We start from the raw sequence: 21,731 nt of genomic DNA, 5'->3' as shown, positions 1-21,731 counted from the left end.
GGAAAACTGGGTAACCCACAGTAAAAAAGAGGTTTACTTCCCTTCATGGTCTAAGAGGTTTGGTTCTTCGTTATTTGGTTTCATTGCTTTGGGCCTGTGCAGCGCACTATGTCATGATTAGAACACGTGTCAAGGAACTGTTTATCTCCTGGCAACTAGGGAACAAAGACACAGGAAGAACTCAGCTCCCAATTTCCTCTTTGAGGGCATGACTCTTATGACCTAACTCCTTCCATTAGGCCCCACCTATGAATTGGTTCACCAGTAACACCACAGGTCAGAACAAAGCCGTCGACACAGGGCCTTTCAGAAATAGTCCAGATCCAATATGCGGGTTGTCTTCCATAACCATTCTCCAAAAGCTTATATTGCCCTTCAGAGGAGCCAAGTCCTTCCACACCAAGCCCTGTTTCTAGTGAAGGGTTGAACACCTCACATAACTTATCAAACACTCTGCAGGAAGCGAAAAACTGGAGAGTTGTGTGGGAAAGCCCTTCACAGTGCTGGAAAGTCAAGACGTATGTTTGATTTCAGCAGTCAGATTGGAGCTCATTTAAAGGCATGAGACATCACACACTCTCAAGGAAGACTCCGAGGCCAGGGACGTGCGAATAATAAAGAGCTGGCTGGTTAGAAAACAATGTATGTAACACTTCCTGCCTTTTACTGCAGAAAAAAAAATCAATATCTGAGCACTCCCAACCAGACGCATTTCAACACGAAGCAAGAACATAAACAGGATCTGGTTCCAGGTTCCCATTTATGAGACGCCAGGAACCTTGTGCTGGAATCCATTATTTCAGTGGATGCTGAAAACACAGTTTCAAGGTATTTAATGCAACACAGAGCATTTGCCACCAACTACTTTCAAAGCCCTGGGTTCATCTGGAGCACTGCGAGGATGGGACTGTGGGCCTCAGGAGGAGACAGTGCTCGGGATGAACAGCAGAAAGTTATCTCAACTCATGAGTGTGTGTGTACGTGTGTACGCTCACTGTCTGTCTGTCTGTCTAGGTGGGTGGCTTTAATTTTGAGCCTAGAAAGGATTGTTTCTCAGGCTGAAGAGGAAGCACAGTGGTTAAGAACACATATTGCTCTTGCAGAAGACCCAAGACCACAACTGCCTTTGATTCCAGTTCCAGGGCCTGCCCTGCCCCTCTCCCCTCCCTACTTTTCTCTCTTTCTCTCTCTCTCTCTCTCTCTCTCTCTCTCTCTCTCTCTCTCTCTCTCTCTCTCACACACACACACACACACACACACACCTCTTTTAAAGGAAAAATGAATATTAAAAAATAAAGGTTTCCCTCTCAAATCATTTTTAATGCCTTTGCCCATTGTAAGTCAGGAGTTTGGTGGCATCAGTACCCAACACTGAAGACACAAAAATAAAGACTCCCAGTCCCCAACAGACAAGGAGTGACCAAACGTCAACAGAGGAAGCGGTTTGAAGTTTTCCTGCTTGAGGAATGTGGATAGGCCATGTAGATTTCCAAAGACAAGGCAGGATTTATCCCCTGATCCCAAGTACTGGCTGTCATAGGAAAGAAATGGCTGCATATCTCAGAATCACCACACCCAGTGTCTCTTTCTGTGATAGAGACTTTGTAATGAGCCTTAACCAAAGTTAAATCAATACGCTATCTACATATAGTTGTAGAATAGGAAAGGATGTGAAATATACAAAATAAAGCATATTGGGACACGGGAAGGCTGAAACACAGTCATATGACAAAAGAGACGTGTCAAATGCAGGCAGTCACGTTGCTTGAGGTAGTGAGAAGTGCAGGCTGATGTGTTTGTGTCTCACGATGACTCACACAGCAGGAGTGGAGCTCTAGGTGGCGATGGCAACTTTCCCATAAGCTGTCAGCGAAACAAAGGCCAAATGCTGTCTGCTTCCACTCACCTGAAATCCCTAGAGCACACAGGCTCACAGAGAGAGACGGAAAGGAGACTGGAGCAAAGGCTGGCCAGAGCAGGTGGGAGGGGACTTGCTACTTACTGAGTACACTGGCTCTGTGTGGAGTCATGGGAAAGGTTTGGAAATTGGCCGTGGTGGCGGTTGCACAATGTTCTGAACGCAATGAAAGCCGCTGTTGTTCACTTAGAAATGGTTCAAATGGTGCCTGGGATATGGCATAGATTTTTTTTTTTTGTCCCAGTAAAAACTACATCTGGCCGTGGTAGTGAATGCAATCCCAGTTCTTGGGGGAAAGACTGAGGCAGGGGGATTACAAATTCAAGGTCATCGTGGGCTCTATAGCAAGAGCCGGAAGGAAGGAAGGAAGGAAGGAAGGAAGGAAGGAAGGAAGGAAGGACCCTGCAAAATAAATAAATAAATAAAGCTCGTTTGTAAATGGAATGGAGCTGGTCCTAGTTCTAGACTACACAGCAATTCTGTCACAAAAGGAAGAGGGAGGGAGGAAAAATGGTGGGAAGAAAAGAGAAAAGGAGGGACTTGCAAAAAACTCTCTTATGTTTATGTTTGGTTGGAAGATAGACTAGAGCTCATCCTGGTTCTGAGGATTAACGCAATGCATTCAGCAGCATAAATGTCCGGCGGGACATCTGAATGCCTCCTAAGACAATCCCTAGTGGTCCAGGACTATCCTACAGGATGCACAACATGGCGGGCGGGGCCACTAAATGCCAACAGGCTCCCCTTTATTGTGGCAAAACCGCCCAGGTTCCAATTGCCTTCCAGAAAGCAGCTCCGCCCCTCTTGAGAGTCTAGGAGGCAGGAAGTGAAGCGAGCCAAGGAGGCGCCTGGGTTCTGGCCAAGGGCGTGCCTGAAGTCCTGGGGGAGCACGGGGGCAGAGGGTTCGGCAAAAAGAATCAGCAGAAATCCAGATCTCTGGTAAACGGATCCAGCTGGACAATGGGGAGTTGTGGGGAGAAAGCGACGCGTGAACTATACGGGGAGGTTTTCATCCAGTTTTGATCCTTAACACAGCCTCCCACTTTCACGTCCGCAAAACTCATTGCGCTCCCCTGCCAGACGGTGGAGCTAGAGAGCCTCGTACAGGTCCGGTCTGTCCCCTGGGTTAGGTTTGGGGCAGGGCTGACTCAGCCCTCCACGAGTGACACAGCAGGGTTGCCGACTGTGACCTGCTAGCAAGAGCTGCATTTATTGAATAATTAGCTAATTCTTTACTCCCCCCCCCCCTTTAACTTTAACGACCTATTACAGGTAGGGCGTTGGAAGGTTCAGACGGCTGCATGCTCAGTCAGAAGTCACTATGATAAGGCAGGGCGGTGTCACCAGCTCCTAACCAAGAAATTAAAATCTCTTGCGGTCTTCTAAGTGTCCCTGGGCAGAAAGCCCAGTGGGGCTGCCACAGGCCCCTCCTCTCTCCCTGCGGTCAACTGGGACTTCTGCTGGCGGCCGATCACAATCAATCACGCAGTGGCTCCGCCCACTTTCTGGCCAATCACTGCACTGCCCTCTCCCTCCTTCCCTGATCCAAGCGCCAAAACCGAAGCCCGGCGCTTTTATAACCCGCCATCTCAAGGTTTTAAGGACTTGGGTAGTGACTTCCACAGGAAGAAGGTTCCGAGTTTGTGGATCTAAAGCTGGCATTGAGTGATTGGCTGCCATGCTGGTGGAGCTGGGTTTTTTTTTTTTAATCTAATTCTGAGACTCTGCGCTCATATCACAGGAACAAAAACAGGACTGAAAGAAAGTTCCTCTCCTATTGCCACTGCTTCTACCTCTTTGGAGGTGGGGGCGAAATTCCACCTGATGTCAGTGTCTTTTTGATGAAACTTTCAACCTTTTCCCTGCTACCTCCTCCACTCCTAGCATTTCCAGGACCCTACATTCCGGCAGCTGTCAATCATCTTCGTGCTAAGTATTAGATTTCTGGTCAGCAAGGGCGGAGTCTTCCCAGCCCTTGGAACCTGAGCCCGGTCTATACTGCAACTTAGGCTATGGTGCAGAATTCTCAGGGGCAATTGCACGAATTATCGGGGCAACTGCTCCCCCCACCAACACCACTAATACACACACACACACACACACACACACACACACACACACACACACATTTTCACAGCATCTCACTGGATCTAGACCACACGTGCCCAAGCAGGTGCCCTTGTTATTCCTATTCTACAGATAAGGAAATAAGAGGTCCAAGTCACGTGCCTGGAATGCAACAGAACCACCCTGACCAAGGCAAGCTAAGGGAGGAAGGGCTTACTTTGGTGCACAGTTTAAGGGGAGGTCAAGCATTGCGGGGAAGGCACAGGCAGCAGGAGCGTAAGGCAGCTGGTCACATCGTGTCCACAGTCAGAAAGCGATGAACACTGCTGCTGGCGGTGGCCTCTTTCTCCGTTTCTGAGGCGCCAATCACATCTCCAGACGGAGAAATGATTAGCAGGCTTGAAGAACCAAGAGACCAAAGGCAAACACGAAGTACCTGCCAAAACCATATCTACAAGGGCAGCTTCTAACCCGTGGCAGGAGAGTAGAGAACTTTGGACTGGGGACTGAGGGGGAAGAGTAGAAGCTTGGAAGCTTCCAAAGGGCTGGAAACTAGGCCTTGCAAGAGGGGATTTATAATTGAATTGTGTTCCCTTAAAAAAAGAAGATAAGTAGATTTCTTTCTAAGATACGTGTATTTAGGCCAGGCTGTGGTGGCGCACACCTTTAATTCCAGCACTCTGGAGGCAAAGGCAGGTGAATCTCTGGCCTACAAGAGCTAGTTCCAGGACAGCTAGAACTGTTATACTGGGAAACCCTGTCTCAAAAAACCAAAATAAATAAATAAAAATGCGTGTATTTATTTTTCATGTGTTAGAGTGTTTTGCTGGCATGAGTGCAGACCACAGGCATGCAATGCCTGCACAGGCCAGTAGAGGGCATCAGAGTCCCAGGAACTGGAATTAAAGGTTATGAATTTGCCATTTGTGTGCCAGGAACAGAACCCAGGTCCATATGCTAGAGCTGCATGAGAACCCAGAGCACACTGCCTCAACTAGTCTGGCTAATTTCCCCTGGAGAGTCCTTGCCTCTGCCTCCCACAGGTGGTAAGACCAGTCCCGCACTTCTGCTATTTTAAGTCACCAAACTTTTGATGCCTTTTGTGGTAGCCAAGAGGACAGCACCCAGCCATCAGGGGAGATAGCGTGAGGCTATGTCTGGGAATATGGGAACAGCCACCACTCAATGGCAGGTGGATGGACTATTGCTGTGTGTGTGACGTCTATAAGGACGGTGAGGAAAGCAAAGCATTGTCCTAATTAGGGGTCCTATTGCTGTGAGGAAACAGCGCAACCAAAACCCACTTGGAGAGGAAAGGATTCATTTGACCTAAGCTTCCATATCACTGTTTGCCACTGAAGGAAGTCACGGCAGGAACCGGGAGGCAGGAGCTGATGCAGAGGCCATGGAGGGGTGCTGCTTACTGGCTTGCTCCTCATGGCTTGCTCGGCCTTATGGAGCTCAGGACAGCCCAGGGATGGCACCACCCACAATGGGCTGGATCCCCCCATATCAACTATTAATTTTAAGAATGCCTTACAGGCTTGCCCATAGTCCAGTATTATGGAGGCATTTTCTTTTTTTTTATTTTTTTATTTAATTTATTTATTTATTAAGGATTTATGCCTCCTCCCCACAACCGCCTCCCATTTCCCTCCCCCTCCCCCATCAAGTCCCCCTCCCTCATCTGCTCGAAGAGCAATCAGGGATCCCTGACCTGTGGGAAGCCCAAGGATCGCCCACCTCTATCCAGGTCTCCTAAGGTGAGCATCCAAACTGCCTAGGCTCCCCCAAAGCCAGTACATGCAGTAGGATCAAAAACCCACTGCGATTGTTCTTGAGTTCTCAGTATTCCTCATTGTCCGCTATGTTCAGCTAGTCCGGATTTATCCCATGCTTTTTCAGACCCAGGCCAGCTGGCCTTGGTGAGTTCCCGATAGAACATCCCCATTGTCTCAGTGTGTGGGTGCACCCCTCGCGGTTCTGAGTTCCTTGCTTGTGCTCCGTCTCCTTCTGCTCCTGATTTGGACCTTGAGATTTCTGTCCTGTGCTCCTCTGTCTCTGGAGGAATTTTCTTAACTGAGGTTCCCTCCTCTCAGATGACTCTAGCTTGTATCAAGTTGACATAAAACCAGCCAGCACAGCCCTTCTCTTTTTCCTGCCTGCCAGCCTCGTTCTTGTCTGTTCTGTGGTTGATGTCTGCATATGAGGGGCATGCCCATGAGGAAAGGGTGCGGACCAAAAATGAGTTTGGGACAAGCAACGGCCAACAAAAATGAAGTATGTGAACTTAAATGACAGAAATGGCCTCTTGCTCTCCACTCTCTCAGATCCGGCAGAAACAGAAGTAGATGAAGTCCCATCATCTCGGCCGTCCTGTGGTGATGATTCTGGAACGCTTACAGTTGCTGCAGATGTCCTAAACTGTACACACACCATCATTACTTTAAATATAGCATGCGTTAGACTGGCTGTGACATCCAGTAATTTAGCATGCTGATAACAAAGTAAACACATGACTAATGGATTCGTGCTTTAACCACCTTTTTGTTTGTGGCTTTCTTTTGTAATCCTGTTATTGTTTGTATATTTAAAAGCCTCATTTGGGAGAGAAGTCAATATTTTGCTAAAGTGACACAGGGGTTTGCTCCCCCAAGGACGTTTGAATTAACCCATGAGAAGCAGTTAAAACAGGGCCTGGTGCACAGTTGCTCCTTGATGTCCACGGGTTCTATTGGTTCCATGATCCCCAAAGATACCGAACTATAGATATTCAAGTTTTTCTTCCCCATTTTAAATTTAATTTAAATTTTTTTAATTTCTGTGTTTGTACATCTCTGTATGTGTGCTATATGTGGTGTAGGTGGCTGTGGGCTCCAAAGGGGACACTGGATCCCTTAGATCTCGAGTTACACGTTTGTTGTGAGCCACTAACAGGGGTCTGGGAATCAAACTTAGACCTCTATAGGAAGTACTCATAAGTGATGAGCCATCTCTCCAGTTCCAGATGCCCTAACCTTTGTTAAAAAGGAAAGAAAGGAAGGAAAGAAGGAAGGAAGGAAGGAAGGAAGGAAGGAAGGAAGGAAGGAAGGAAGGAAAGAAGGAAGGAAGGAAAGCTATCGCCTACACACCCTCCTGCACATTTGTTAATAAATCATGTCTAAATCACTAAAAAATTTAATACAATGTAAATGTTGTATGGAAATAGCTGTTATACTTGATCACTTAGGAAATTATAACAAAGAAAATATCTGAACATGTCTGTCCTGTGTCTCTTTATGGCTTGCTTATTGTTGGAGAAGACCGCTTGTTGGTTCCCAGCTGCCCTGCTAGCTTAGACCCGAAATAATCACACAGAAGCTGTATTAATTAAATCACTGCTTAGCCTGTTAGCTCTACCTTCTTATTGACTAATTCTTACATATAAATTTAACCCATTTCTATTAATCTGTGTATCACCACATGGCTGTGGCTTACCGGCTAAAGTTCCGGTGGTGTCCGTCTGACCGTACATGGCTTCTCTCTAACTCCGCCTTCCTCCTCCCATGCTATAGGTCAAATAGTTTCTTTATTCATTAACCAATAAAAGCAACACATAGACAGAAGGACCTCCCACACCAGCTTATTTTATTTTGTTGTTTTTTAGATAAGCTTCTTATCTAGAAGCTTAACGTATACATTAGTTTTTTTTTTTATGAAAAAGGCTCCTGACAAGTTGTAAGAGGTAAAAAGCTGACTGCCTACCAACCTCCTCATTTTCCATTGCTACTAAAGATAAAATCATATTGCAGTCCACTATTTATTGAGTGTAAAGATGCATAACTCTCACAACCAGAGGATCAATTGCCCTTCATAAGTGGCATCCTACAGAAATGTCTTTGGGAACAGGGGAGATAGATCCACAGGTAAACACTTTCTGCAGGAACATGAGGACTGGCTTTTGGATCCCCAGAAACTACATAAAAGCCAGACAAGCATAGTATCCCATCTGTGCTTCCAGCAGAGTGAGGGAAGAAAGACAGAGGATGCCTGGGAGAAGCGGCTAGACTGTCTCCATATATACATACACCATGCAGACATACCACACACACACACACACACTACACATGTAATGGTCTGTCCTGTTCCTTTAAGAGACAAGTCCTGCACACTCCCTCCACTGTCCACCACCTAGGCAGGCAGATCTTCCTTCTGCTTCAGGCCTGAGCTTTCTCCCTTTCTGTCTCTTTCCCAATGAGGTAGCTGCTGCCATGGCTCCTCTCTTCTCTTCTCTTCTCTTCTCTTCTCTTCTCTTCTCTTCTCTCTCTCTCTCTCTCTCTCTCTCTCTCTCTCTCTCTGCTCTGCTCTTCTCCCTTTTCCCCCTCCCCCTCTCCCTTTCCCCTCCATAACCCACTAAATAAATACCCACTTAATCTGCATGGCGTGCCTAGCTGTCTGTCTCTCGTGGGATTCGCTGCCCCTCATGACCCGTGGCCCACTCTGGGATCAACGCCATAGTCAGGGGTTGCATGCCTGGAACCAGCTGCCTTCATGGCCTGATGCGGTCTCAGGACCTGCTGCCCACTGCAGCCATTTGGGGAACAGTGTCATTTTTACTTAAACTATAACAACACAACACACACACATACATACACACACACACACCACACATGCACACACCACACCACACACATGCACACATTACACACACACACCATACATACACATCACACACACCATACATACACATCACACACACCACACATGCACACCACACACACACATGCACACACACACCACCACATACGCACACCTTACACACACATGCACATACACACACCACACACAACAGACACTTATGTAAATACATGAAAAGAAATGCCTTTACTTTACTTTGATGCTTAAAACACAAGCCGTTGTCTCTGTATTGTAAGAATGCAGTGCTTAGACCACGCTGCTTGCATCCTCAAGGGCTGCATGGAAGGGCATCTCTGGCAGCTATGGAAAACGAGGAGGCTGGTGGGCAGTCAACACTTTACCTCCTACAGTTTAAGTCAGGAGCCTTCCCTATTATCTAATGTGTGTGCAAAGCTTTTAGATAAGATTGCTTTAAGCAAGAAAGACAAAAGAAAACAAGCAAGGCCATAAAGAGATGCCTGATGGCAGGAGATCCCAACCAGATGATCGGCCACAGAAGGAAGTACACAGTCCCCACTGAAGGAAGAGGGTTACTGGATTGTTAGTCAAGGAGTACTAGCATAGGTAGGGTCTAACACACCCACAGAAGAGGAGTATAATCGGGTCCTTACCCCACATAGACCCAAAGGAGGAAAGGGAGAGGACATGACGATCAGGAAGAACAGGATGACAGAAAGGGTGCCTAGCTGCTGTGGAAACCTTTGGAGACCATGAAGCCCATCTGCAGGAATGTGACCTGGAGGCCAAAGGAAAGTGAATACTTTGATCACATTCTCTAAGCACTCTTTAATCCCCATATATACCTCCCCATGGCCAAGCCCAAGCAGAACTGGTCAGGGAATCTAATTAATAAATATTTAACCATAATCTCTGACGATGGGGGAGGGTGGGGAGGGGCACTGATTTAGCATTTGTGAATTTCTATTGTGCAAATGTTCTTAGGGTGGTCACCAGACACAAGGTTAAAGAGAGGGTCACCTAATGAACAAGTGCAGGCTCCAGCATGCCAACAAGGCAGACCCTATGAGAGTCAGCCTGTCGGGACACACAGTAGAGTGGAGAAGGATGGAGAGAGGACCAGGAACAGTGCAGTAACGTCCTCAGCTGGTGTTGCTACCCAGACTGTGTCTGCCAATATTTCAGGTGAAGAATCCGCCACCTGGACTGAAGCCCCGGTGCCTCTGTCTTCACCCTCAGAACTACCCCTGGTCAGGCAAGTATGGAAGAGTTATATAGAATAGAGAGACATATAGGAGAGAAAGAGGAGAGGGGGCAGGAGAGAGAGAGAGAGAGTGATTGGTTCTATTCTAGGCTAAGGGTAGGAAAGCCTGCATACTCCCCTACCAAGTCTCCAGTCAAGACCAGGGCCAGAAAGAAACAAGTTGCTGGGGGTTGGGAAGTGTAGGAAGCATGCTTTTACAACCTCTCTGAATTCTACATAATAGCCCAACAGCCTCCAACCGCCAACTGGATCCCACTGGGACAGGAAGGGTGACACATCATAAAAGGTATTCCAGGGTGGGGCCGCCATATAACATACCACCTGTTGCTGAGTTCAGAGTCCTGGTCTTTGAAGTCATGGTGTCCTCCTGCTAACAGCTACATGCTGGTGGAGGAAAGACCATGGAGCTGGTGACCCATTTGTGACCTGTGTGATCCATAGTGAAGAGTTTGAGCCATCACTGAAGAGTTTGAGATGCTGTGGGGTTTGGGCCAACTCTCTACACCTAACTGTAGAAGCTAAACCCTGATTCCCTGGGTAACAAACAGCGTGAAATGGGAGCCCAGAAGAACCCCCTGCTTCCTGGACTTCTAGCAATGGGCCTGCTATTGTCTTTGTTCCCCATGCCTGTGTCTCATGTTCTCCTTCCAAGATGGGAGAGAAACGAGCTCTGCAAGTTTTTATTATTGTTGACAGCCTCCTCTTCCTTAGTCCCGAAACTCCACGGAGGGTGGGGATAGACAGTCTCAGTGAGAAGCCCTGTGCCAAACTCCACATTCCCTCCCCTTGCCAGTCCCCACACCCAAGCTCCAGGCAGCAATCAAGACAAGAAGCACAGGCATAGGGTGTCAGGAACGTGGGCTTAATATGCCAGACAGGTGCAACAGCAAGAACAGAGGCTGATCAGAGAGGGGACCTTGCAGCCAAATAAAAGGCATAAAAAGAAACTTGCCTCTCTCCTACCCACTCTTGTTCACCTATCTCTTAGGAAAAATGCTTTAATAAAACCACAATTTCTTTTGCTATCCTCCTCCTTAAAGTTTGAGAAATGTTCTAATAATGCCTGCTGCTGCTTCTGATGGGAAACACAGAACGGCTGGGCAGATCTCCTATTGGGAACCATTAAGAGGATGAAAACATCTCTGAGCACATCCTGAGATACAGATGTCAGGAAGCAGGATACTTAGGAAGCAAATGTGGCTGAGCAGCATCCTGAACATCAGTTACAACACAAGCAGAAGGAAATGCTTCAAAGCAGGGAAAGCCACAGACAGGGCTTGGATAAAAATGAGGAATAAAAATGCCCGTAGATCTGATCAGAAGGCAGAGAACTAGTAAAGGAAATGGAGAAGGGGCTGGAGAGACGGCTCCGTGGCTAAGAGTGCGTGTTGCTCTTTCAGAGGACTGGAGTTTAGTTCCCAGCACCCAGGTCAGGCAACTCACAACTGCTCATAATTCCAGTCCCAGGGGGACTCTGTGTCCTCTTCTGGCCTCTGCAGGCACCTGCGCATACACTACACATATACATAAGCACTGCACATGCAAAATAAATAATAAAATAAATATCTGTAAGAAAATAAAAGAAAAAAACTGAAATCCAATTGTAAAAATCAACTTGGAATTCTTATTTTTAAAAAGCCAATAGAAAACTGCAAAAACATAAACCAAATATAAAGAATAGCTTTGCTAGGCTCTGTAATAACACAAAAGAAATAGGTAGCACAGGGGCTGGAGAGATGGCTCAGAGGTTAAGAGCACTGACTGTTTTTCCAGAGGTCCTGAGTTCAATTCCCAGCACCCACATGGTGGCTCACAACCATCTATGAGATCTGGTACTTTCTTCTCGTGTGCAGACATACATGCAGACAGACCACTGTATACATAATAAATAATTTTTAAAAAACAGGTGGCAAGATGGAAGCAAGGAGATAAAAAGAAGGGACAGGAGAAATGCACTGCATAGGCAGTTGCCTTGCCTCTGATCTGAAGGCCAAGCTGGAAACAAGGAGACAAAAGCAGAATCCTAAATGTCACATAGCTAGTGAGGCCTGTTGGCTTTTTTCCACTAAGGAACTGCATGGGATAGTAGCCAACAGCTCAAACCCTACAATGGAGTGGACCATGTTCAAATCCCGCTTTATCATTTACTTCCTCTAGATCCCTCACCTGCTAACGGAGGGTGATGACCTCATAGGGTTGTTACTGCCATACACAGACCCTTCACACTGTCTGCGATAATAAAGTACCAACATTTCAGAGGGGCTCCCCCCAAAACTGAGTGAAATGCATGGCAAAAAGTGAAATAAATGGCAAAAAAATAAACTGTAAGTACCAGTGATGGAATTTAAAGATATCAAGATTACAGGGGAAAAAAATCTTATAAGCATTGGTGGGGAGCAGAGTAGGGGACCTTAAAAGGAAGAAGGTAACTTGTCTTCAACTTCTCTCAGAAAATTCCATGACCAAGGAGGTGTTATCTATTAGTTTTATGGAAGCACAATAGTTAAGGTGCACTCATTAAGTTTTAACATACATACATACACACACACACACACACACACACACATGCACACACACAGCAGGTCTTTCTTTGGCCCGCCAGCTCCCAAATAATGACATGGAGACTTCTTATTAAGTATGAAAGCTTGGCCTTAGCTTAGGCTCATTCCCAACTAGCTCTGAAGACCTAAATTAAGCAATTTATATTAATCTATGTTCTGCCACATGGTTCGTTATTTCTCCATACTATACATCTGTCTTCCTCCATGTCTCTCCCGTGAATCCCACCTTTCTTCTTCCCAGAAGTCCTGCCTATCCTTTCCTGTCGAGCTATTGGGCATTCAGCTCTTTATTAAACCAATCCAAAGGTGTCTTGGCAGAGACACATCTTTACAGTGTATATGAGGATTATCCCAACACACACACACACACACACACACACACACACACACACACATAGAGCTACTAGATGTCTCTGTGAGTAAAAGAACTTCCCATAAAAGTCCAGTAATATGAGTTCCATCCCCAGAACCCACATGGTAAAGAAAAGAACCAGCTCCTGAAAGCTGTCGTCTGACTTCCTGGCAGCATTCCACATGTATTAAAAAAAAGGGGGGGAGCCAAAATTCATTGCTAGTGAGAAAAAAAATTCATAATCCATAAGTAATTTGTGAAAAAAGGCATGTAATTACTTTAAAGGTAAACATCTTAACTAAATAACTCCAAAACTTAGGGTGGCATACAAATATGTTTAAAGGATTAAGTATGCTAATGCCAACATCCTCTTTGAGGATCAAACCATCTGCTAAAACCAGGATATTTCATTATTTGACGTTCTCATTAATGAAGTCAGAAAAAGGAGTCGGAAAAAAAGAAACAGCCTTCCTTACTCGGCAAGAGGATAAGTACCGCTTCTATATGATTTATTTGTAGACCTAACAAACTCAGTTCAACCACTAAAAATATTCAGAAATAACCAAAGTTGTTGGGTTCCTTTTTGGCTCACAGTGTGAGGGTACAGTCTATCTGATGGAGAAGGCTTTACAACAATAGTGACTCAGGCTGTGACATCAGGAGCATGAGGTAGCTGGTCACATTGTTAGACAGACATTTGGAGTCGCAATGAAGGAGACCACCACACCAACTGAAGGGTATGGACAAAGCAGACTTCAGTCTTGATCAAAAGGATGCTTCCCACAGAGTGGACTTTTTTTTTTTTTTTTTTTTTTTTTTGGTTTTTCGAGACAGGGTTTCACTGTGGCTTTGGAGCCTGTCCTGGAACTAGCTCTGTAGACCAGGCTGGTCTCGAACTCACAGAGATCCGCCTGCCTCTGCCTCCCGAGTGCTGGGATTAAAGGCGTGCGCCACCACCGCCCGGCCTTCCCACAGAGTGAACCCACAGAGGCAGGAAGGGCTTTTCATTCTTTATTCTAACTCAAGGGTTAGCTGTCTTTCCCCCTATTTGCTAGGGTCCAACCTCACAATCTTAGTCACCTGGCTAGTCTGAAAAGAACTGGACAAACAGGAAGTGAGGATGAAAAGGAAAGGGGATCACGGCTCCAAAGAGAAAAGGGTCACTGCTCCAGGTCATCAGATTCCTAGAATAGAGCAGGGAACTTCGTATAAACAAAGGTTTTACTGGGTGAAGAGGACCCAAATATTTGCGTGAAAATCTCACAAAGTGGGAGAGATTAAAAAATATCTTAATCCCTTGTCCTCCTAAACATAAGTTTTATAGGATTTGATGGAAAAGACTAATATTTGATATTTCTTACAACATGGCACTCGTAGTCATTAAGCAAACAGAGAGGAATACAGTCACGTTTGTCTGTCTCTTTACTCAGTCTGCACCCAGCCCATGGGCTGGTGCCACACACAGTCAGGGTGGGTCTGTCCCGGCCATTAAGTCTCTGGACCCACCCTTACAAGTGTGCCAAGAAAAGTGACTCTAGCTGACTCTAAATCCAGTCAAATTGACAATTAAGATTAATCATCACAGTCATGTCATAGAATATATGCAATTAGGCCCCGAGAAACTGTTCGATATCATTTCTCATTAAGGAAATGCAAATTAAAACTATAATGGAATACTAGGGTATACTCATTAGCATGTCTAAAAAAGTCTTGACCACATTGAGTATTGGCAAAGGATACAGAAGACTTCGGATTCTTACTGCTGGTGGGAATGTAAAATTAGACAAGGATTTTTGAACAGTTGGGCAGTTTGCTAAAAAGCTAAATCCTTAGCTCCCATATGACCCAGACATTCCCACTGGCAGATAGTTATCCAAGAGGAAGAAGATCATACGTCCACACAAGATCTGAAGAGAGTTCATCCTTAACCCTACCAGCTGAGAATAAGACCATTACCACAATTTGAAGCGAGTTTAAATTAAATACTGGCCAGGTAGATGTCATTTAGCCAGGCCCATCTCTGGTTTTTCAGAAAACTGGCCCCAGTCAAGTTTTGCAGAGGCTTAAGAAGGCGCAAACCACAACTCACCACATTTTCCATGAGGTCCAATCAGGGGCAAGCATACATCCTGACGTAATTCCTGGCTGTGTAACTCCCTCCTACAATCCAGTCAGGTACAAGGCAAGGGTCCATCCTGACATATTTCCTGACTCCACACCTCCTGCTTAGGCTGATCAAGCCCACCAGGTACAGGTGGGTTAAATAAACTTGTTTCTGTGAGTGAAAACCTGTGACTTGTTATCTCCCATAAACAACAGCCTCCAGCATTTCAGGAGCTGTCTGTCCTTGGACAAGGGGCTTGCAGATCAGAGGCCTTTTCACTTCAGGGATTTCATAAGCATAGGGATTAAAACTTAAAATGTAACTTAGGCTCTCATATCATAGAAACTTTATTGGCAATGGCCAGCCCATGGAGACACAAGCAGGTAAATGGACATAATATACTATCCATACGATACCACACAGTGATAAAAGGAGTGAGCTACTGGTGTAGGACACAGAAGGCTGGGGGTGGGGGATAGCTCAGTGGGCAAAAGTGCTTGAGGACCTGAGTTCAACACACCAGAACCCACCCCCAAAAGTCAGCCAAATGGTGCACTTCTCTGTAATCCCAGGGCTCCCACTGAGAGATGGGAAGTGAAGACAAGAGACTCCCCAAAAGCTCATCAGCCAGCTGGCCTGGGACACACAACAGCAAACACCAGAAGAGGAAGACTGTCACCTGAGGATATTCTCTGACCTCCATATAGGGACTATGGCACATGAGTCCTCCCTCTCCCAAAACAGATAACTCAAAATAATAACACAAAGAGAGCAGACAGAAAAACAAAAACACAGTAGCTACTGTAGGGCTCTATTAGTTTTTTAAATCCTCAGAAATTCAGAGTGCTCTCAGAAGCAGAAGAATGTCTGCCCCGGGTCAGGGGCTGGTGCAGGGAGAAGGAAAGAGTATCAAAGAGTGAAAATGTTTATTAACTTAATTGTGGTAGTGTGTTTACAAATGTGTGCATCAAAACTCATCTAACTGAAGCCAGGTGTGGTGGCACACGCCCTTAATCACTGCACTCGGGAGCCACAACAGGGGGACCTCTGTTTGAGGCCAGGTGGTCTAAAGAGTGAATTCTAGGGCAGCCAGGAAATGGAGGCAGTTTTTCTGTCCTGACCCAGTCCCAAATAAACACACAAATGCTTATATTAATTACAGAATGCTCAGTGGATAGCTCAGGCTTATTACTAACTAGCTCTTGCATTTAAATTAACCCATTTCTATTAATCATTGTATTGCCCCATGGTCCATGGATTTACAGGTCCTTTGGCATCTTGCTTCTTGGGTGACTTGCTGGCCATCTTCCCCAGTTCTGCCCTTTTTCATCCCAGTCCTCAGTTTGATTGTACTGCCTAGCTTTATCCTGCCTTGCTATACACCAAACAGTTTTCTTTTTAACCAATGAGAGTATTAAATAGTCACAGCATACAGGACTATCCCATAGCACAGGGCTACATAGTAAGACCCTGTCTCAAAACAAAAGAAACAAAAACAAAATAACAAACTCATATAACTGTATACTTTAAAACTATATAGCTTATTAAATCAATTATATAGAACTGAAGAATATAACAAAATATCCAAATAATTTTAGTGACTGTGTTTTTTTCAAAGATTTGTTTAAATTTTTTATGAGTGTTCTGCCTGTGGGTTTGTATGTGCACCATGTGTATACAATGCCCAAGAAGGCCAGAAGAGGGCACTAGATTCCCTGGGGCTAGAGTCACGATGGTTGTGATCTACCATGTGGGTGCTGGGAACCTAACCTAGATCTTCTGTGAGAGGAGCAAGTGCTCTTAACACTGAACCATCACATCTATTTTTATACTAGCAATAGCCCACTAGAAAATACAATGGGAAAATGTCTTGTTTGCCATACCTACAAAAACATAATAAAATCTATATAAAATTAATAATTTAATTAATTAATAATTAATGGTACGTTAGCCATTGTATGAAACAGTATCTCTGCAACAGTTCAAATCTTTGACAATATTGTGGGGAAATAAACCCAAATGAACGAGAGGACAAAATATATTGAGCCAGCAAGATGTCTTAATGGGTTAAGGTGACAACCTGAGCTCAATCCTCAGGACCCGCATAGTGGAAGGAGAGAATTGAGATTCCCACCAGTCATTCTCCGACCTCCACTCTCACCTGTGGCGTACATACACACACACACACACACACACACACACACACACACACTCACACACACACACTCACACACACACATATAAATATTAGATTATATGTCCATAAGAAATATCTGAATGAATGCCGTACACCCACACACAGTGAATCAAAGTGAGTTCCCATTCTGAGATAACGGCCACCATAGCTGTCGCTGCTAAGACTTTTGATTGTGAGGGGATTTCAGGGAACCTCTTCTCCAGTAATCTCCCTCCACTGGAGAAAACCAGCCCCCTAAGATTAACAGCTCCCCCTCCAGAACTGTTCCTAGTGACTGATCAGTGGTAGGGAAAATGGCCTACAAAGCACGGGTCTCATGGTTTCAATGGGCAATGTCCCCCTGGGCTTGTGTGTTGGAGCCTTTGATTCCCTGGGTAGTAACCCTGTTATGGATTCTGGCTTAGCTGGCAGATACAGGTCACCAGGGGCAGGCCTTTGGGGGTTATAACTTAGCTTTGGTTTCTGTTTCTTTACGTTGATCTGGATCTGTCAGCCTGTGACCAAACCAGGCTGCAAGCTCCTGTTGCCATGGATTTCTACCATCATGTCTTCCCCACCGTGGTCGACTGTACCTCAGGACCAGGAAACAAAATAAACCTATCCTCCCTTAAATTGCTGCTGTCGGGCATTTGGTCACATGATGAGAAAGTACCTGGTATACCCAATCCTTTGGCCTCAGTTTGGAGCAGCTGTGGGAATCCTTGGCAGCTCTGTGCCCTTAGGAACTCCACTGTGTTTAGCTGCACACTCTTCTCTGTCTCCCTCCCTGGTGCTCGCGGCTGGAAATCCCAGGGGCTCTCCCTAATAAACCTATTTATGCAAATCTCCCTCTGAGTCTGCTTTCCCGGGGAGCTTGGCCTACAACAGAGGGTAAAGGTGTCAATTATTCCCAAATTAAAGTATACACTTACTGCAAGTTCTCATCGGATTAACAGAGGAATCATTTTACTAAGTGAAAATAGTTAAAATAATCATAATCATAATAATAATAGTGAGAGGGGACACAGGAAGAATAATAAAGCTAAGCTGGAAACACAGGAAACTAAGTCTTATTAGAAAGCTATAATAACATCACAGGAAACTAAATTTTATTAGGAGGCTATAATAACATCACAGGAAACTAAATTTTATTAGGAAGCTATAGTAACTTGAACTGTGTATTAAGGGTGCCATCGTCGGAAAGGTCACAGAAACAAACCTGTCTGTGCTATAAGACACACCAGGATCATCTCCTTTTTCATTATTACCATTGTTTATTGTGTAGGGGGGTGGGGTAGCTTACCAGTGGTCACATATGTGTCACATGGTCAGGATGTTGACATGTGGGAGTCAGTTTCCTCCTCCCCGCCAGGCAGTGGTGGTGCACGCCTTTAATTTTGGCACTCGGGAGGCAGAGGCAGGCAGATCTCTGTGAGTTCAAGGCTAGCCTGGTCTATAAGAGCTAGCTCCAGGACAGGCTCCAAAAAACTACAGAGAAACCCTGTCTCGAAAAACAAACAAACAAAAAAAAAACAAAAAAAAACAAAAAAAAAAACCAGTTTCCTCCTCCCTCAGTGTGGCATCGAGGCCCTGACCTCATCTTATCCGGCTGAGAGGAGAGTGTCTCTACCCACTGAGCTGTCTTGCGAGCCCCCACAGGATCTTATCTTTCCTTGATGCTCTCTGCACTTCCCTGACTTTTAAAACGCTGTTCTGTCCTAAGGACACCAACGCTTTAGACCTCTTTTAATGGAAACGGTTCATTCCTTCACATGGATGCTAGTGGTAGTTGTTTGGTTGAGGGGCTTCACCTCAGCTCCCTGGCACCCTGTAGCCAAAGAGTTTGGAACGTTTGGTCAGAAGCAGCACCTCAGCCCCTCTCCATTTCATGCCCCCTCCCCTGGGAGTTGCCTCAGTCCAGACACCACCTCCAAGAAAGCAAGCCAAATGGTGACCCCTCCACAGGGAGGGTCAAGACCACTCTCATAGGCCATTTAAACTGCCCCCTCCCCCGAGAAGGAACACATGGTATTCCCGGTTCTCCTCTCCCCTTTCCATGTTTCCCTACCTGGGAGCATTGGCACCTATTAAACCCGGGCTTCTTCTAATTTGATCTGATTTGGTCTTATTTGGATTATTGTTGCATCGGCGGAGAGGTTTGTCGGCCCGAGAAAACTTAACAGTAGTGTTGACCTTCTTCTAGCCCCTAACGACACAAACGTCATCATCATCATCTGTCTCATACTAAGTCACAATTTAACTTTCAGGATAAGGCTGTCTTGCCGCTCCTCTTCCCTACTGCCGTTTCTCACTACCATCCCACTTGGGTAAGCCCCCGCCTCTCCATGCACGGAGTCCCTTACCACCCAGCTGGGTCTTCCTGTCTCCCTCAGGTGCTGTTACCACGGAAACCAATTCCATATCCACATAAACAGCACTGCCTACATTCCAGTTTCTCAGTCCCTTCGCCTCACAGCCAGTAAGCTGTAATTCCCCTGCTTCTGCAATCCATTTCCTGGGCCATAGTGGCCTCTGTTCTCTTGGGGAGCAGTCCTGCCAGCCAAACTGTCCAACTCTGACATTTCCATCCATGACCACGGTCTTCTCACTTTCTGCTTTCTCACATCATCTTCTTTGTCCACTCTGACTCCACAGAGACCCACACACACACACAAGATGGATGTGAACACAACGGGGATTTAGAGTGCCTCAATCCCACCTGAAATGCCCTTCTTCTTTGAACATGTGCCCATGTGACTTACAAACACTGTGTCCCCTTGTCTCAGTACGGGGACCACTGTGAACGTCCATCCCTACTTCCCTTAGACTCTCAGGTTCACTCCCAGGTCCTCCCCTATCGCCATAAGCTACCAAGGAGCCTAGAACACAGATGTCATTAGGTTGCTTCCCCAGGAAGGACTTTCCTTGGCTCTGCTATCATGAAGTTGAAACTGCTGCACTGGTACCCAGCATCCACTGTGACTGTGCCCCTCCTCTTTCTCTAGCCACACCCATCCTGGCCTCTCCTGTTCCAATCAGAATGGCTTGCACACTAATGTCTCCTGCCCTCAGAAATCTGCATGTGTCTGTCCTCCATCCACAAGTCCTCACGGTCACCCTCATCCCCAGGTGGCACTGATAAAGCCTACCTGAAAGTTTTCACAGTCCCTCTCCACACACACACACACACACACACCAAGGCAGAAGGAGCTCTGAGTGGAAACTGTTTTAATGTCAGAGTCGGCTTCCAGCCCAGAACACCTTGCACTAAGGGAATTGAGAAGAGTGTCTTCATCGTTGCATCATCAAGCCCATCCCACAGCACAGGGCTCAGGCAGAAGCAGAACCATCACAGCTTAGCTAGATGAGACGGGAACAATGCAAGGAAAAAAGCTTCAGGCTTGGATTCCAACATCCTGGACTCCAGTCGCTGCTCCTTTCTGACTTTGCTAAGTGACCGCGGGCAATTTTCTTAAGCTTTCTGATTCATATTTACTCTCTCTATAGAATAAACATGAGGATAGCTGCTTTACAAGGTGGCTTAAGGCGGCAACTAGAGAACACATGACATGCATAATCCAGCTTCTGATATTTGACAAAGTCTGGCTGCCCTCTCACCTCTCTTACCTCTTCCTCCTGTCTTCTCTCCATCACCTCTCTTTCCTCCCCCTCTTGTCTTCTCTCCATCACCTCTTTCCTCCTCCTCCTGTCTTCTCTCCATCATCTCTCTTTCCTCCTCCTATCTTCTCTCCATCAGCATCCCTTCCTCTTCCTCAAAATTTAGAAAGCAGCAACAAGAAACAAACCGATTTGCTTAAAACCCATCTCTGACTTCAAAGAGCTCCACTCCCTGCCCATGACTCAGTTCAGGCTTACCCCACGGTTGCTACACCTTATAAATAACTGACCTTTTAACTCGTCTGGCAAGGTAAAGTTGCTAGGAGCAAAATGAATGTATTCACCTGGGTGTGTCCCAGAATCTTCTTACTGAGGTGTCTAAGCTCTTCACTGAACAAGCCTCAGAAGATGACAGCTCTGGAACATCTGTAGCCACCCAGCTGGATCCTGCATGTCACACTCTAGCCTGATGTGACCATGAGGTGCACGTTCACTTTGTACCAATGGAACATGCAAGAAGTTTCAAATTAATACCTCAATTCAGAACATAAAATGCCCAGCAAAGAGAAATCACCAAGTTATTGTGACTTCAATTGTCAACCTTGAGCCCATCCTGCCTTAGAAAGTGACAATGGCAGTTCTGTCCTGTAGATTATTTCCTTACAGAGAGACAAGGAGAGTGCTGAAGGATGGATGGAGAAGAAGGGAGCATTCCATAAGACAGATGCTGATGGAACTGAATAGTAAGGCAAAAGGAAACATGCAGAAACAAGAGACTCCTGGCCCTGCCGGCTTCCGCTCTCTACAGTGGAGACACGCTTACAGAAGCCGAATGGCAGAAGCCAGTCTTCAGGACTCCTGTAAGGAGCAGGATGAGAGACCTGCATCTGTAATCTCATACAGCGAGATGAGTGATGAAGACAGAAGCAGCTCTCGGAAGCACATGAGCCAGCTAGCCTAAAGTGTGTGGCTCAGCAGCAGAAACAAGGAAACCCTGCCTCACCACGGTGCAGGGGGGGATCCAGCCCCCAAAGTT

The sequence above is a fragment of the Microtus pennsylvanicus genome, chromosome 15 (genome assembly GCF_037038515.1).
Source record: "Microtus pennsylvanicus isolate mMicPen1 chromosome 15, mMicPen1.hap1, whole genome shotgun sequence".
Classification (NCBI taxonomy): domain Eukaryota; kingdom Metazoa; phylum Chordata; class Mammalia; order Rodentia; family Cricetidae; genus Microtus; species Microtus pennsylvanicus.
This window is presented reverse-complemented; position numbering follows the sequence as displayed.